Below are 9616 nucleotides of genomic sequence, written 5' to 3'. Positions count from 1 at the left end.
ATGAGCTAAACCAGGAGGTAAGAATGTGTCTTCATTTCTTTGCAAACACATAGCAGTGTAGAATATGGGGCAGGGTACCCTGCCAAAAAAGTTTTGGTGCAAACTGCTAAAAGTGGTAGAACAAATATGGGAGCTGTTAGACTAGGCCTTGCTTCTGAAGCTGTACAGAAATTTTTCACTGTGTGCAAAGGCAGCTGGCCCATCACATTTAACCACATCCGGAGAATAAAAGTAGAATGGAAATGTGCTAAACCAATGGCTGCTTTTTTAAAAACAAACAAACAAGGTAAAAAAAAAACAACAGGGAAACAAACAAACCCAAGGATAATCCCCTAACAGAATATCAGATTATTTTACCATAAATGTACTTGCAAATCTAAGATTTAATATGAGATCTTTGGATTTGCCATATAATATCAAAATGAAAATTTTGTTGCTAGAAGCAGCTCATGGAATTTGTCTTACTTTAGCTACAGTCGACTGATTTCTATTTTGTAAACAACTGATAATCAGCTCAGGAATTTATACTGTTTACATTGTGTGTATCACAGAGGTTGTTTCAAGAACAACTGTGAAGTAGAATTATGCCATTACTAAGTAATGGAAAGGTACACTGTTATGAAAGTTAAGACATTGGAAGACCTAAGTCTTAAAGATAATATTCACACAGTTTAAGTCTGCACAGTGCTTTTAACAAAGCAGAAATCTAGTCTGCTTCAGCAGAGTTAAGCTAAACAGCTGAATGAAAAAACTACATTTGCATTATTCATAGTATTGCCTCTGCAGTCTACTACTGCATGACATTATTGTATTCTTTACACAGATATGTTAGAAATGATGCAAGAGAACCAAGCAGAATAGATTCAGAAATAAAATCTTGCCTCCTTTTATCCTCAGTCTTGTAGACGTTCCTAAGAGCAATCTGAAAAAATTCAGTCTCCAAATCAAATTTCTATAATGCTGTCTATAATGTTGAACTAAACAACTACTTGAAGTACACCAGCAACATAGCATCAAATATGATTAAAAATTTGTCCTTGTTTCAGCACAGTGAGTCAAATCACAATAAAATGAATGTATAACTGTTTTTTTCAAGTTTGAGAGGATTTAAGGAATGCTTAAGCAATTGTGTTTTTTAATAACGATGTCATTTCTAAAATAACACAAAATTACTTTCAGTGCAAAAGGAGAAGTTACATTCATCTTTAGTTTTTGTAACAGGAAAAAAGTTTTTTCTTGTTTCTTTGATATGATGTGATTCATAACACTTAGAATTTCAAATGGGCCACAACGTATGTCAACTTCCATAGTACTAAATTATATCCAGAGTCTGCACAGTAGAAGTCAATCTACACTGAATATTTTAGTGAATGTATAGAGTGAGTATTGTATGTATTAACGCTAGGGACATTGTTCAGCACTGTTAGTATGTTAGTACCATACATTTGAATAACTATTAAGAAAAAAAAAGGGAAAAATGTGGAAGAAAAACCTCTCTTCCAAGCTTTTCATGTAGTGAGTTTAGCTGAGGAACCAAAGCTTGAATGTCTGAAAATTTCCAGATCAGAGTTGCTTCTTTTTTTCTAGGATGAAAATGTTAGTACTAAATACTTTACATCAAGAAAGACCAAGAAAACAGAAATCATTTCTGCCTTGTGGAATTATTCTTTCAAACAGCGTTTTCTCAGCTGGCATTCAACTCTGCCTGTGAAATCCCCTTGTCCCCTCTTGTCTGATTACCTGACTCATCAGAAATATTAATGAAGTACCAATACTGAGATACCTCCAATTGTTGCAGGCTTGCATATAATGCTCTATGTTCTTCTTGGGGTTTGGATTTTTTTCAGAGAACGGTTATATTCCATCTGGCAAAATGCTGTAACCAATGATTTATTTTTCTCTTACCCAACAGGGCAGCACTTGGAATACCCACTCACCTGGAGTTTTTATTTCCTGTATCTAAATATGTCTATTTTATCTCACAAAAGGTGTTTCAGTTTGTATACATGTTCTAAGTGTGATTTATTTATTTTCCATGGAATGGTAAATTCAGTCTGGTTTCTCTGTAATTGGCTGGATGAAGCAAAGTTCACAGCTACTTCAACTACACAATATCAGGAATGAATTGCACCACAAATACATCTCATATTATGGATATATTGGTAGAAATAAATGATTATTCATGACTTTGGTGCACCTTTTATTTTTCTTGCAGAAATTTATCTGGTAGACTGAAATATCTAAATTATATTTTGCTATATCTTGAATTATGTATCCTGCAATAATTTAGCATTTCAGATGTTGTCTGGGAGATGGTTGCTGCAATGCACCTAGACAACATGAAGGTATCAGGTTATTACAGCCAATTGAAAAATTAGCTATTTGATCAGATAATGAATTGCAGAGAGGCTGACACAGATGAGATAGGTTCTTTTGTTTTTTTCTTTTTTATTTTCCTGGAAGGTTTAATGGTAGTTAGAAATCCTTCAAATGTTACAGAGGCTGAGATGTGTCAAAATAAGGTGTTTAAAAATGATTCTCAGAAAGACCAAGACTGAATTTTAACTTGCAGTATGTAAGAAACTTTCTAGTATCTGGTGTAGATATGAGATAAGCAAGGTCAGAACAAGGAACCAGCTGATGGCTAAAAAGAAAATAAAGAAGAGGTTTTCAATTGGAGTAATTCCCAGATTGGCTCAGGACACAGTTGCTGGCATGGCTGAAAAAGGATTGTGGGGATGAATGTGTCGGTATGGGCCTGCTCTTTTCAGCGTGTCCGAGTACATATACCAACCTAAAGTGAAGGGATAATCCCATAGTACTCAATGTAGGTGAATCTTTTGGTATTGATTTTCATCTGAGTCACTATGGCTATGTTTACAGGAGTGTGAGCTTGATGATTGACCTACCCAGTCACATATCCTAGGCTAGACCAAAAGGAACTTGCAAAACATTTTATTTAGTATAGAATATATCTTCTCCTTATTTTAGAAGTGTCCTTGTATCATCAGTATCTCAATATAGTAAAGTTACCAACCACATGCAGTTGTTAATGTATGTCATTCCTTTAAGAATTAGGTTGTTCTCTATACCATTCATTTTGAATTCCAAGTAATTATTCTCTCCCATCTAAATTCTAACTAGTAGCTAGCTCTTTGCTAGTACGTATCACAGCTGAGTTTCATTGTGGTCAAGTACCTCAGAGAGCATGAACAAAGTGATCCTTCTCTATATTTCAGCTTTATTACTATCCAAAGATTCTATCAAGTGAGAGGTGCTGGTTATAGGTTATGCTTTCCCGGTAAATATTTTAGCAGTTTAAACCAGTCATTCCCAATGATATTTTAAATCTTCCCCTAGATATTTTAACTGCAGTCCCCTACACAGAAGCATGTAATGTTCTAAATGTAGTTACCTCTTCTGAATAAGATTTGGCATTCCATGGCCTGGTGGTCATCTTGGCTGGGAAGCACATCACTCTGAGATCTGGCAGCATTCTCATGATTATTCTTAACAAGCATGATGGATCACTAAGATACTGTAGCACATATAGATCTTTAATGCATATGTTTTCATGGGAAAGTGCATATATTATAGGTCTTTTCCTTTAATTTATCTTCTGTGTTTTTTAAAATAGCCATTTACCAGTGAAAGATGGGAAACAATAATATTTAGGGTTGATTTTTTTGTTTGTTTCCTTTTCATAAACTAAATGTGTAAAGCAGTGTCAATATTATTTTCTCTTTGTTTTCCCTGGTAATTTCAGAAAGTAATTGTTGTTTGTCTTTTGCAATGACTTCATATTAATAGCAAATATGCACCACCAATTTGCATTGAAACCATTGCTAGACAAATAATAATTACTTGGAAAAGAGCTTGCTGAAAATACAGTCAATTAACTTGAGCATTGTTTTGCATTCAGCTGTAATTTATAAAGGAACAATCAGTGGGTTTTAATGGTATTTATATCTTTTCAAGCAGCTATAGCATAGAGCTAACATTAAGTACTTAAAAAACACTTTTAACTCCTGTCATTAATTTAATTTCTTTCAAATGGCAAATAATGGCAGTTCTATGACATTCAGCAAAGGGAGCTACTACCATCAAAATGCTCTGCTTATTTTGATCTGGTTCTAAATCTATAAAGTGATATGTGTGTTGTTTTAATAGCACTAAGTCAAATCCTATTGACCCTTAAAGTACATTTTTCAGTTAGTAAGATAGTATTTGTCATGGCCTGAAAATGAGACAGCGCAAATTCATATCAAGATGAGTGCCAAGACATACATATATATTTATTTTTTCCAAATGGTATTTTATTTCAGAGTGATATTTAGGTCAAAACAAAGTGTTAGCAAACATACACTGCCATTATCCTTCATAATTATGTATATGTCACTGAATTCTGCTTGTTGAAGGGACTAAGTTTTTTTTGCTTTACTGTGTTTGTATCTTCAGTTTGTGGGCTTTGCATGGTGAGGAAAGAGGAAGCAATAGGAACACAAAGTAGGTGAGGAGGATGCTTTAGGTTATGAAATCTATCCCTTTCAGGCACTATGCTATTCAACTGCTTAAAAATCTGACTGAGTTTTCTTACAAGCATTTAGGTTCTCTTTGTCTCCATTATTTTCATCTGTTTCAAAATCTGATATGCAGGAAGTCTCAGATCCCATTAATAAATTAAATTTAAATTTATTCTTGTTCAGTTTATGCCTATTTGTTCTCATACCTACATTCTCCTTCAGCTCAAGTGGATATTTTCTTTTCCTTGTGTTAATTTCCTTGTTGTATCTAAGACAGCCCTCCTATTCCTCATCATTCTTTGCTTTCTGGTCTAATGAAACAAGAGCTTGTGCTCACCGTTCATGAGAAAAAAATCTTCGGTGGCTCATCCTTTGCTGTACTTTCTCCTCTTCAAATTCATTGATGTGATTATATGCTCACTTTAATGATGACAACATTTTTTCATCGTCCTTTAGGCAACAGAATGGGGAGAAAGTTCTTATATTCTCTTTTACTTCCTGTGTCTAGTGTCTCAAGTAGAAATTTGCTTTAGTTTGCCAACAAAGATTACTAACCACATTTGAAATGTAAAATAATTTCAGATGAAAAGCTCACTAAATCATGTTAAAGGGCGTAAAAAAACCTCCCACTGATTTTTGCTGGTTCAGAAACATTATCTCATTAAGTTACTAAACAATTATGGATATCAGAAGGCACAAGTAGAGACATTTGTCCTCCCCTTGATGTATATGCAAGACTGCAGTAAACCCACTGGAATTGGTGAGATTTATGTATACTTATAATAACAGACCACAGTGAGTGCAAAGGGAGAGCAGGATTTTGAACCAAAGATTGGAAGCCAACAGCTTGAGATCTACTTAATGCTAAGTGAACATTTTGAAATAACATGTTTAAAACAATGCTGTGCTTTTGCCTGTTTTGTGCATTACCTTCCAGACAGCCCATAATACAAAATAAAAAAAAAACAAAAACCAACCAAACAAAAATGAAAACAAAACAAACACACCCCCCCCCCAAAAAAAAATATTTCCAGTTTATTTCTGTTGGCTGAACCCATTAATTTTTTTGAGAACGCTGACAAGCCCATTTCTGAAATATTCAGTGGGTTTCTGCTTTTCCAGATAGGCAGAATTCTTTATAGACTATTCTTAACATAAACTTGGTAAACAAAAGGATACCAATACCCTGAATCTTTCATATGAAGGGGATGGAGGGAAGAAAAGGAGATGGAGACTTGAGGGCATAAAGGACATAAGACATTTAAAAATCTTCATATTGCTAGACTCAGAAGACAAAACCAAGCTTTTGGCTATGTACCCTAGATTTGACTATACTGGTGTTCTTTCCACAGGCATTTTGAAAGATATTAATTCACTGGCCATTCAACAGATTTTGCGTGTGTTCATGTTACATTTTCAAGTAACTGTGCGTGTGTATAAATATGACATTACTTTTTTAAGTTCTTATCTGATCCTTTCTTGGCTGATGTGATTGCTGCAGAGACCCAAATGCACTCCCCTATACAGCACTACTTACGATTTTATGTGTTTCCTGAGTGCCTAAGTTTTAACCCAACATTCACATCTTTTCACAGTATCACAGGATGTTAGAGGTTGGAAGGGACCTCCAGACATCATCAAGTCCAACTCCCCTGCCAGAGCAGGACCGTATATCATATAATCTAGTGCAGGTCACACAGGAATGCATCCAGACAGGTCTTGAAAGTCTCCAGACAAGGAGACTCTACAACCTCACTGGGGAGCCTGTTCCAGTGCTCTGTGACCCTTTGTTATGATTTGTAAAGGTAATAAGCCTCTGTGTGTGTCCATGGAAGAAGCATGAAGTCCCTACTCATGCATGGATTGAACACGTCTTCCAAACTGCTGCAGTTTTGCCTAGCTTCGCACCCATGCTGTAGTGGGTTCTCCTCTCACCAGGGTGTCAACACTTCCAGCCTAGTAAGTTATTCTTGTGGTTAGAGAATAATTTCTGTCTGGACCTTAGCTCAAAAACAAGCCATGACCTTAATCTGCATTGGCTTCCTCAGGGTTCAAAAAGACACAACCCCGCTTCCCGTTGCTGAGACTCTGAACAAAAAGTTTGTAATGGATTCATCTAGTTCATGTGAGCAATAGTTAGCTACTTCTTTGATTAGGCCTTCTCTGGGGATGTTGGTTAGGGATTCAGCTAGGGCTTTAGTGTAGGGATGCTGCTAGGGATATACTTGGGACTTCTACTTGTGTTAGCTGTTTTGTCTGTTAAAGAATTGCCAGACTAGTTCAGTGGGATTGAAGCAAATGAAGCTATATTTACAAACAAGCTACAATCTAGAAATATGAATTGCAGTGAATATGTACAAAATACACCATATTTACATGTATTTAAAATTTATAAATAACACAAGAACTCCCCTGGACAAAACCATGGGGCTACCTGTATATTCCCCCTCTCTGCCCCCTTTCCCCCTGTACAAGGGAAAAAAAGGAGAGGAGAGGAGAGGAGAGGAGAGGAGAGGAGAGGAGAGGAGAGGAGAGGAGAGGAGAGGAGAGGAGAGGAGAGGAGAGGAGAGGAGAGGAGAGGAGAGGAGAGGGGAGAGGGGAGAGAGGGGAGAGAGGGGAGGGGAGGGGAGAGGGGAGAGGGGAGGGGAGGGGAGAGGGGAGGGGAGGGGAGGGGAGAGGAGAGGAGAGGAGAGGGGAGGGGAGAGGAGAGGGGAGGGGAGGGGAGAGGAGAGGGGAGGGGAGGGGAGGGGAGAGGAGAGGGGAGGGGAGGGGAGAGGAGAGGGGAGGGGAGGGGAGAGGAGAGGGAAAGGGAGGGGAGGGGAAGGGAGGGGAGGGGAGGAGAGAGGGTAGGGAAGGGGAGGAGAGAGGGTAGGGAAGGGGAGGGGAGTAGCGTGTTAGTGATTAGCCACAACAAGAATGCAGCCAAGGTCAGCAACAGCCAAGGAAAAGCTACCAGCTAGTATCAGCTAGAACGAAGAACCGAGAAAGAGTGAAAAATAGTTTATACAACTAACTTTATGTTAGTTATCAGACCAATGAGATTATTTAAACCTTATCATTATTTTCCCCATTACATTCGATGGTAATTTATTTACGTCCTACCACTTTCTACTCAATATCTGTGGAAAATTTCCTAGGCATCAACCTAAAACTGCCACAGGTGTGCACTCCAGTTCAATGTTTCCATTGGCCTTTCAGTTGTGCTGTTATGATGCCTCCACAGAAGCAGTTCTCCTTGAGTGCTATTAAGGGCTATCAAAGCCATCGCTCTGTCCATTCAGACCAGGTATGTCACACATTGTTTTGTGACAATAGAGTCATCGGGCTATCACACAAGCCTTGTGTATTTGGTTAGGAAATTTTGAGGTTTGCTTGATAAATTAAAAAATCCTGAAAAGTGTTTCAAATAACTGCTAATTACAATCTGATGTATGTGACTGCAATTGAAATTGTCTGTAAGAAAAAGTGTATATATCATCTGGTTTGTAGCCTGAAGTACAGATACTGTATTAAAGATCTAGCTTTTAATCATTTAATCTTTTTCTATAGAAAAAAAATATCTTGAGAGAGAAGGGAGTATGTAACACCATGGCAAAAGTGAATTAGCTTTTCAGGGGTACCAATAGCAACTGAAGTGAAAGTGAGCTTGATTTTTACACTCTGGATTCGGCTATTCTATGACATGAATTCACTCAGACACTGACACCATTTAGCTGGTAATCAGCCTCTTCTCAGGAAAGGTCATGGATCCAAGCTGCGTCATGGATAGTCCTAATAGTCAGGTATGTGGTAAAACCTCTCTAGTGTTTGTCCATGCTTTCATTTAACTATGTGATTGTGAGCCCTTGAAGATATTTTCCCAGTGTTTAAATGGAGACATACCTAATATGAGAGAGGTGTTCCACTATTTCAGGCCACAGCACCCGTTCTGTAGAGGCCTATCTTGTTACCTCTTATATTTAGTCTATCAGCAGTAAACAAACTGTCTTTCCACTTGTCTGAAATTTTGGTATAATTTGTTCTGAATTTGAGTAATTATGAAATAAGCTTTGAGACTGGATGAAGTCAGATATGACACAGTCCTTCACTAACACGTTTATCAAAAAAAGGATTCATTTTCATGTCTGCGTGGATGTTTAATTAGTTAGGTGCTAACAAAGTTTGGCCTCCAATGATTAAGATGGCATTTCAGAAACATGCTCTGCAAAAACTATGCCATGTCAGACAGCTTTACATTCATAAAAGGAACATAAGATAATACTCTAATTAAAAGAATTTATGAGTACTCTAAGTTACAAGAAGGCCTCTGGCTGCTTTATGCATGGTGGAATTGTTGCTGTGTGAAGTTCATGAGGAAGTTTCTCCACATTAGAGATTCCCATTTGGGAATTATACCATAGAATTCACTATTCTGAAAAAAAATGGCATACAGCTCTAGGAATATTGAGCTGTCTTTGTCAGCCTTTAACTGACTAAAATACAGAAGACATGATGGAAGTCAGCTCAAAAAGGAAAAAAAAATATAATTTTATTCTAAATCTTGTAATTAGTTATTTGATTTAGCAGAATAAGACATATCTTATATTCCATCCAAATCTTGTCTGGTGGTAAAAATGAATTTAGGTTAATCTGACAAATATTGATATCCCACTACTTAGGATATGATGAAAATCACAGAAGTGTGTAACATTCATGAAAGTGTGTCTTTTACTCAGGGCAGTGTTGATGATTGACAAGCTCTGCAGGTTTTCTCCTCACTAAACTGCAAGGGACTAATTTAGAGAGGTAAGACATGAAAACCTAGATACGAGCCAGAATATCATGAGAAAATGCCAGGTAGAAATACTGCAGCAGGTGCAGAGCAGCAGGAATGAACTTGAGGTCCGAAGATTTCATGGCAGACATGCCTGCCCATTTCTTAGTTTACTGCATTTCTGACCTTTTGTGATGTGTTCTCCCCAGAGAACCCACAAGAAGCAAAAATATTCCAAGAGCTTTTCAGTTAATTTTGAGACTGAGGTGGCACAGCTGGATGGTGGATAGTAGTCTCTGACCAGGAACAGTGAAGACAGTCTACTGCTTTAGCAACTTGA

Source organism: Indicator indicator, chromosome 1, assembly GCF_027791375.1.
Source record: "Indicator indicator isolate 239-I01 chromosome 1, UM_Iind_1.1, whole genome shotgun sequence".
In the NCBI taxonomy this organism is placed as follows: domain Eukaryota; kingdom Metazoa; phylum Chordata; class Aves; order Piciformes; family Indicatoridae; genus Indicator; species Indicator indicator.
The sequence above is the reverse complement of the archived record's forward strand: the minus strand, read 5'-3'. Positions refer to the sequence as shown.